We start from the raw sequence: 9,603 nt of genomic DNA on the forward strand, positions 1-9,603 counted from the left end.
GTGCCCCACCGCCGCCGCCCGCCTCGCCGCCGCCTCAGGACTGGCTGTATGATTAGGCCACAATCTTCAATGAGTAAACATATTCCTTGCTGTGGTGTTCTCGGTCACACATTTATGGAGTTTCTGAAGGGCAGTGGAGATTACTGCCAGGCACAGCACGACCTCTATGCACACAAGTGAACTGTAGGGACCCATTCCTGCTCCACCGAGAAGCCCCGCGAGAGGCTCACCTGGACACAGAAGTGGTGAATTGAAATCGTAGAGCATTTAACAGGAGTTCTGACCCGGATGGGGTAAACCTTAGTGCACTTCCTTTCTCTTGCCTCAGTATTACTGGACTGAAGGATTGCGGCTTCTTAGGAGGTTCATTTCATTTCCCGGTACTCACTCCCAAGGCCATACTCAAAGCACTGAGATGTTCAAGTGAAATATATTGAAGTAGAATTCAATTTCTTGCATCATTTCTATTCAAGTTTTTAAATCTTTCATAATCCTCGTTGAGTGTTGTTTTTTTTTGTTTTGTTTTGTTTTGTTTTGTTTTTACTAAATTAACATGGCTCGAATGAACCACCCCGCTCCTGTGGAAGTCACATACAAGAGCAATGAGATTCCTCATTACACACAATCCAACCAATGCAACCTTAAACAAGTTTATAGAGGAATTTAAGAAGTATGAAGTTACCACAATAGTCAGAGTATGTGAAGCAATGTATGACACTACTCTTGTGGAGAAGGAAGGCATCCATGTTTTTGACTGGCCCTTTGATGATGGTGCACCACCGTCCAACCAGATTGTTGATGACTGGTTAAATCTTGTAAAAATTAAGTTTTGTGAAGAACCTGGTTGTTGTATTGCTGTCCATTGTGTTGCAGGCCTTGGGAGAGCTCCAGTGCTTGTTGCCCTAGCATTACTTGAAGGTGGAATGAAATATGAAGATGCAGTACAGTTCATAAGACAAAAGCGGCGGGGAGATTTTAACAGCAAGCAACTCTTATACCTGGAGAAGTATCGTCCTAAAATGCGGCTGCGCTTCAAAGACTCCAACGGTCACAGGAACTGTTGCATGCAATAAAACTGGGGTGCCTGATGCGACTGCTTGGGATGTGCAGCTCACGGCAGAACCTGACTGTCACACACATTAGCCCGTGTGTCGGCTCGGTGAATGAGTCTAAAGAAGCTTCCATAGGAGTGTTGCAAAGCAGTTATACAGGCTACACACAAGCTTAACAGAATCGCAACCTCTGTGTTTGGGTTATGATCAATGTATTTGGATTATTACCACAAGATTCCTACTGTTCAGCATTTAAATTGTGCTTACCATCTGTACCAATTGAAATCATGCAATATTGAGTTATGACTTTACGGCTGTTCCCATGCCAGAATCTCAATGATACATAAGAAATTTAGAAAGATTAGGTGTCAAATACCCAGCACAATACTCTTACATTCTTAGCATCACTTAAAATCAAAATTCCAGGAACTGAGAACACTTTAGACCGTGGTTTGTTCCTTCCATCATTTCAAACATGGTCAGGCCTGTGTGGCTATTTGCCTGCTCACTTTATGTTTACATCTCACACTCTACCAGTCTGCATCAGGTTTGTGTAAGCATTAATGGTTCTTTTTGATTATTACCAAGTCTTACAGTGATTATTAAATGTCTTTCTACAAGGTTTTTATTTTGTGCTATTCTGAGAAACCTCCATTTTGAAAATCTACATTGTTACAGAAGCACATGTCTTTAATGTCTCAGACAAAAAAGACTTACAGTTAATTTAATGCTTGCACTCCAAGGTGCAGCTTAACAGGGAGGGCGTGAAAAAGGACTAGGAGTGGGCTATTCAATATTTTTAATAAAATGTTGCCTTTATCTTGTGCAGAACATGTAGAATATGCTCTTTAATTTAGTAAATATTTTTAAAAAGGTATAGATGCTTTGTTATTGTAGCTAGAACAATTCTTAATCATAAAATTTCTGAAATTCTTGTAATTTTTTTCCATACTTATCAGAAGTTGTTTACCAACTTATTTTTGTTTGAAGTGTGATTTTTTTTCTTCTCTTCCCAACCTCTTGCAAAAAAGAGTGAGTTTTTGCTAATGAATTGAACAGACATCTAATATTTTGTATGCCTTTTGAGCTGTGTAACTTACTATTTGGATACTTGATAATTTGTTTTATTATGTAATTGATAAAATGGTGATGCGTATTAATGTTAGTTCAACCATATATTTATACTGTCTGGGAATGTGTGGTTATAGTTCTGTGGGAGAAATAATTTGTCAGTGTTCACCAGCTTGTAAAAACTTAGTGCGAGAGCTTAAACATCTAAATAAATAATGAAATCCATTTATCAAAAAAAAAAAAAAAAAGAAAAGAAACTCACATCTTTTTCCCTTCCAGGAAACTTACTCAAAACGCAGTTCTTAAACTGTAAACCACTCTTGACTAATGACCCCCATCCTCAGTAAAGTGCACTGTGAGGGGTAGGGCAGCAAATCTCAGCTTCAAACACATGTAAATGATTTCCAATCTAGCATTACCCACAAGATAGGTAACCAGACAGACAGTAGGAATATATATCCTAGATCACTCTTCTTGAGACCACCTCCAAAGCCACATAAAAACACTCAATCCCTAACCATAATGTGCTTCTTTTGTAGGGGCCTGAACTCTATTTTCTCTGAGTGGTAGAAGAAATCTGTGCAAAACCACATGGCTTTATCCTAATTAACAATGATAAGTGTTAGACATCAAGACCTTCTAACAGAGTCTAGCTCTAAAGAATCCTAAGCTACCTGTAAGCCCTGCTGGCTGATATCTTAGCTTTATTAACATAAGTGACAAAGTCCTTTGCCAACCATCCTACTTGGATGTATAAGGATTCTCTCTCTTTTCCACTCTTCTTTCCCAGGGCCTCTCAACAACAAGCTTGCTTCAACTTGTACCACAAAGTGTGATTCCCAATGTACATACTTGGGTGCTCTTTTCTTGTACTTCCTGGCCATGGCTGAGGAATAAAAACTAGGGACACTGTTCCCCAGAAAGTGAAAGTCTCTCATTTACATCTAAAAAATATTCAACCCACTAAACAAGCTTTTTATAAATTATCAATCAGAAGAATTGTCAGTAAATTGGCATTTAGCCCATTACCTAGCACTTGGTAGGCACTCATTCAATAGTGAATAAATATATCAATGAATTTATATATTTTCAAGTGTTTCTGACTTTAGTAAATACAATCATGAATTTTATGGCTTAGTATATTACACTTATATACTTACATTTTAACACGAATCTTGCAGAATCTTAAGACAAAAGAAATAATTGTTGTTGAAATGCCATAGTTACTATTATTATAAGATTTCATCAGACAATTTTCACTGTCTGAAGCTGTACAAGTCAGGACCGTTAATACTAGCTTCTATGGTAAACAATCCTAAAATTTCGTGGGTTACTACAGTTATTTCATTTTTATCTACCTTGCACTGATACTGGTTTAGCCACTCTCTCAGGTAGATTTCTTCCAAGACTCACAGATCCAAGTTCCTCTGTCTGAGGCTCTTCTTCCTGAAAGGGAAGATGGAAGAATAGAAGACTCAAAGTTTTAGTGGTTTGTGTTACTTCTACTAATATTCTATTAGCTAGAATTAGCCATGATTCCACCTAGACGTGAGTGTGATGGGAAATGTGTTTTTCTTATATGTGCTCAGAAGCTGAAAGTGCATAGTTTGGTGAAGATGTTACACTACCGTTGTTACAGAGGATAAATGAGCATTTCGGGGGGTGGGGGGTAAAGAGAAAGTGAACTTAGCATTTTTACCCTGCTTCTCCTATACACTTTTCCTTTGCATACTCCACTACATCAGTTAGTTAGAATATAAAATATCTTGCTATGATATGAAAAATTGCGGTAAGCATACCATGAAAATAGACTTTGTCAAAGGATAAAATTATAATGATTTAGTTTTAAAACTTTTTTGCTTGGGTCTTTCTGGGTTCAAATAAAGAGTTTCATGCACAATAGACAAGTGCTCAGTGCTCTACCACTGAGTTACATCCCCAAGACTTTTTAATTTTGTATTTTAAGTCAGGGTTTATCTAAGTCACTAAATTGCCCAGACTCTATTTGAACCTCAGTCTCCCAGAATGCTATAATTACCAGCATACACCACCACACCCAACTACAAAAGATATTGGCTGGCTTTATTTTGCAATTCTAGAATCAGGTAACGCTTCATTCCATAAAACAAATGTTCTGTTACATTGAGTAGATTAGTCTTTAAATGAAGACTGAAAAAAGCAGAAAGGAACCAAAATTAGACTGTCATTTCACTACTACTTTCCTTATAAGGCAAGGACAGGGAGACAAAATAGAAAGATAACTTGTCTGTTAGTATCAGACTACTTCAGGTTTCTTTCTGTATGTAAAGAATGTAAGGATTAAAACATGGGGAACTTCATTATCATATCAGTGGGACCAACATGGCTGCCAAAGCCCTCGAATGTTGAGGGGTAGTTTAAAACCACAATGCTATTAATATGACAATCACCATAGGATTACCCTTGGTTTCTCTAAGTGGTTAGAGTGCATGCTCTTTGGATCAAGGAAGGGTGTGATAAGGGTAGAAACATATTTTTTTTTAGACTCCTGTCAGGATGTTAATGATATATGTTGAAGATAGGACCATATTTCTCAGGCTCAAGTCAAGATGATAATGAAATATAGTGAGAGCAGGATGCTTTTTTGGACTCCAAGAACCAAAAGGCAGCCGAACTGTTTTGAGCCGAAGGCCAGGATATCTCTCAGGCTATCTCCTGCCTCAGTTTGGTAATGTTACCAATTTACTTTTTCCTCCTGGTCCTTGTTCTGAAGAAGATGAAGAATGAGGTCCAGAAACAAAGAAGAACAAACTAGGTATAGTTTACTAGAAAGAACAAAGAAAACCTCTCACTAAATTTCTGTGTCCAAGAGAGGATAGAGTAGAGGAACCTAAATCTGGAAATTCATGCTCAGTCTTTGACAGACCATTTTGGTGGTCATGCAAAATGAGGCAGTTGTTCTTGGTGGGTGCCATCTGATACCCCCCGCATTTTACGAGGAATTGAACTCGGGTCCTTGCACTTTCGAGGTAGGCATGGTGCCATTTAAACCTGGAGGGCAAACGAAAATGAAACTTTGCCATTCCCACTATTGCTAGGCTTCTGATACTAGACGAGTAAACTTCATCAGGCCTTTGCCCTTTGTACTCCAAGTAGGCTGACCCCAGTTTACTCAGGCCCTTGCCCTGATCTGTCTGTTGAAAGTCTTTCTCCTGCTCTCAGTAACATAGAACTTCAGTAAGAGTGACTCTATTTTGATTTTTAGTCTGGTCTGCTAGGGCCTAGTGCAGAAGTCTAGCAAAGACAAGTCTCTTGCCAATTTTATGTAATGTTTGTAGGCTATTACATGTAAACAGTATTTTCAAAACCAGGGGTATTCTGCATATGAGATAAAAATTATCTAGAGTTTTAGTAAATATTTGCATTTGATGGTGAAAGAGATGACAATGCTTTGCATGATCTCTGGCCTTAACTCTTTCCATACCAGTCCTGCGGTTGCAAAATCCTTCTAGTTTTTCTCTGTTCATTTCCTCTGCTCTTTCCTCCCAGTCATTTCTGCAGCTTCAGGTCAAGCCAAAATGAGCTTTCCCTGCAAATGCAAGATTTTTTATATTCATCCTTTCTATGGGTATCTCCTCATTTTTTTTATCCTATTCATATATCTCCTCCCTCCACCTGAAAAATAATTTCTTATCCATCAAAATCAGTCAGTCCAAACTCAGAAACTGCACAAATACAAAGGCCTTTATTTGGGATCTTAGGAATTGCATCTCAGACAGTTCTGAATCAATATTCTGCAGACAGCAAGAGCAGTGGGACCTTATGAGAGGAATGAAGACTGAGGAAAACAGGGATCATATAACCTAAGAAAGAAAGGAAAGGTTAGTAAAACGAGACTCTGATAACCCTTGGTACATTTCTCAAGCCTCTGTGTACAATGGAATTGTCCAGTTGCTCTGGTTACTCCAGGTGCCTGTGGACAGGGGTGGATGTGATCAAAGTTCACACTCCTAAGCAGAACTGGAATCATGCATAAGTCCTGCTCTCTTATTGGCCTCCCAGATTCATTCTGAAAGCTCTTTCAATGTCACTTTCATTGTAATTTTTGGTTTATTTTCACATCACCTACTTCAGATCTACAGTCCTAAGTACCATCTCTGGATGGCAATCAACAGCATATTCATTAGAATAAGCATCTCTTAATATTTGATTTTAATCCTTAATGGATGGTCACTTACTTAGCTGATACCACTGACCATCTCACCAGCTCCAAGAATTTCTAAATGGCAGAGGATGCTATTAATAAGTTCTCATTCTCCACTTCTTACTTAGCTACTTGTGGTTATACCCATAATTTCTCTTACCCTAAAATCAGTAACCAAAGGGCCTTGAGGAAATCCAGAGGATTTTATCAGCCGGGACAGTAGCAATGTTAGGCAGTGTTCACTGAGTGCTTGCTGCTTAGTAGATAGTTTTAAGTGCTTTGAATGGATTATTCCAAGAAATTCTCAGAATGCCTAAAGATTATTATTTCCTTTTCACAGATGAGGGATTGAGAAAGTTAAGCAAGTAACTTTCTCCTTCAGAGGAAATAACAAGATATTCCACCCCAAAATATTCTATGTTAGTATTTATTGATTATTTTGAGCTGAATCAAGAAAAAGCAGACATAAGGAAAATTCCTCACCCTATCTCCATCAGGAAAAACAGAGGACTCTTAATCACTAGAGACCATTCTAGACCCAGGTCATGGAAGGTGTCAGAAGAATCTATACAACAAACCTTGCTAACCAGCCTTTATCTTCTATTAGTCCCCTATATTTATCTTCCCACAATCCTCCTGCTTAGAAGCTGAGCATTGTTTTCCCTTACTTTACCACTTCTCTGCAAGATTTTTGATCTTTGCTAAGTTTCTGGATGAATTCAAGTTCTATTCATCCCCCTGAGTTACTTTTCAGACTCCCTCATGCATACACTATGCAGGTGTTAATCAACTTGTCTTTTAATTTCTGTCAGTATAATTTATAGAGCCCCAGTCAACAAATTTAAAGCCAGTAGAGGGAAAAACTGAAGGTTAAAACTAATGGAGAGGCATGCAAGTCCAACATTGTGCAGTGGTGTTTTCACCTGATGGAAAGGTGAGAAACAGGAGTTGTGATCAGGAAGGAGGAGGAAATCTGTCTCTCTGTGCTAGTGGTGGGACAACCGTGTGAAGGTAATTGCAGGCAGGAAGACTTCATGCCCTGCATCCCCTTCTCCTAGGCCTGTCCTCTCTTGTTTTCTTCCCACCTGCTTATGCCCAAAGGCAGTGAGTCCCTGCCTTCCTCCCTCTCTGGAAGGCCTAGCCAAGTTTCCACTGGCTCTTATTCAACTCACTCAGTAGTTAAATGCTAACTCAGTTCATGGAAGAAAGAAAAAGAAAGCTGTGTTTGGGTATTTAGTGCTAACAGCATTCTTCCATTCAATTTTTCCATTAATAAAACTGACACCTTAAACTTCCAATTTTTTTTAAAAAATGTACCATTTACACAATCATAGGGAAGAAGCAGCAAGCCTTAAGCTATCAATTTGATGTGTCTCTTATTTCTTGTCATGAAACCCTAGAAGACAAACTACAAACAGGACATCCTTGGGAACATGGAAGACCTCATTCCTGTCACGTAGCTAGTTTCCAGGGGGAAGTATATCACTTTCCCTTCATTCAGCTGCTAGAAATGAAAGCCGGCAAAGTCTGTGGACTACCCTCTGAACTCTGCACAGTAGGCATCAAGGCCCTAGATCTCTCTTGTTTATTTAACAAGTGTACATCAGTGTACTGCTTCCCTACACATAACCTGAACACTTGTTACAGTTAAAAAAAACACTGTCTTTGAACAAAAACACAGCAGCTTCTAAAAACAAAATCAAACTGGAATAGTCTGTGTTTAAACAGAGCTTTTTGATCTTTTTGTGTTACTTGATTTTTTTTTTCAAAAGGAACTTACAAACACCATTTCTGTCAGATTTGGCTTTGCAAAGGGAGCAGACACCCATTAAATCTTCCCAAAAGCTCTAGCTCAGGGACTCTTGTACTGACACGGGGTAATAGATATAACTCCCAAACTTGCTAGGTAACTGAAATGCAAGTTTGTGTTCTCTAAAATCAAAGAATGGATTCTAGGAACAATGGAGGTTAAGAATAGGAAAAATTGAGGTAGGCCAGGCCCCACTCCACCGCGGGAAGGAGAACCACGCCTGCTCCCGACCCAGCAGCCATCGCTCAAGCGCCAGGAAGGTAGCCGCGCGGGCACCCCTGAACCCCTGTAATCACCCCCACTGCACTCTCAGACCTCCTGACTGTGCAAGTCTTTGGACCCACTCTGCAAAGACAGAGGTGGTCATCAAGGGTATTTTTCTGAGTTCCCAACTTTGAACATCTTTAAAGAAAGGGCGTGGGAAACGTGTAATAGAACGTTGTGGAGTTCAACCATTCAGAAGGTTTGGGAACTCAACCTGGGCCTTGCAGCCTGAGGTCAGTCAGCTTCATGGGGTTCAGCAATCAGCTAACTGAGATCAGGGGTCTTGGATCCTCACTCTGTCTGAGCCATTAAATGGTAAATATACTATATTGAAAAGTTTGTTCACTGCAGACATGTTCTGGACTACTTCTTGATTTCAATTTAATTCAAATGATTTAAGGGTGATAGACTAGTGACTACCACAGGTGGTCATTGTCAAAGTTGTGCTTGATCTTAATGTGTTGCTGATTGCATCAGTTGGGGTAAAGCATTGCTGTTGATTTGATGAGCTGTTTTCTCTGAAGTTATGAAGATAATAATGTCTGTGGGTCGTTAGAGACACAGAAGCTAGGGTGCAACTATATCAGGAAGATTTGAGTGATAATCCAGAGATTAAACCAAGGACAGCCCGACAACAAAAATTAAAATGAGTAAACACTTAAGCAAGACACAAGGACAGACTTCCAGTTCACCAATGATGATGAGCTGTTCTCTGAAGTTATGAAGATAATAATGTCTGTGGGTCGTTAGAGACACAGAAGCTAGGGTGCAACTATATCAGGAAGATTTGAGTGATAATCCAGAGATTAAACCAAGGACAGCCCGACAACAAAAATTATAAAGAGTAAACACTTAAGCAAGACACAAGGACAGACTTCCAGTTCACCAATGGCAAACAGTAGGGCAAATGAGGATGAAAAGGCTGGTGGTGAGCCACCAGGACACCCTGAACTCAAAGCACAGGAAGTAACAAAACAGATCAATCAGGCTCTAGAAAAATTCAAAACAGAAATAATTTCCAAGATAACCACAGAGATAGTGAGCAAAATGGAAGTCATGATTCAAGACTCTAGAGCAGAAACTGACAAAAAAATAGATGAGCTCAGGACCATGATAGAAGCCATGAAGGCCCAGCATAAGAAAGAAATGGAAAAAATAAACGCCCAACATAGGAAAGAAATGGAATCCATAAAACAGATTCAAACAGATATCCAGGAGATTAA

At 39.3% G+C, this 9,603-nt stretch overlaps 1 pseudogene; it reads left to right on the top strand.

Annotated features, from left to right (window-relative positions):
- Nucleotides 1-553: 553 nt before the first annotated feature.
- LOC104868905 lies at nucleotides 554-1,105 on the top strand (annotated as a pseudogene).
- The last annotated feature ends 8,498 nt before the right edge of the window (nucleotides 1,106-9,603 follow it).

Source organism: Fukomys damarensis, unplaced genomic scaffold (genome assembly GCF_012274545.1).
Source record: "Fukomys damarensis isolate Sample0158 unplaced genomic scaffold, DMR_v1.0_HiC HiC_scaffold_1, whole genome shotgun sequence".
In the NCBI taxonomy this organism is placed as follows: domain Eukaryota; kingdom Metazoa; phylum Chordata; class Mammalia; order Rodentia; family Bathyergidae; genus Fukomys; species Fukomys damarensis.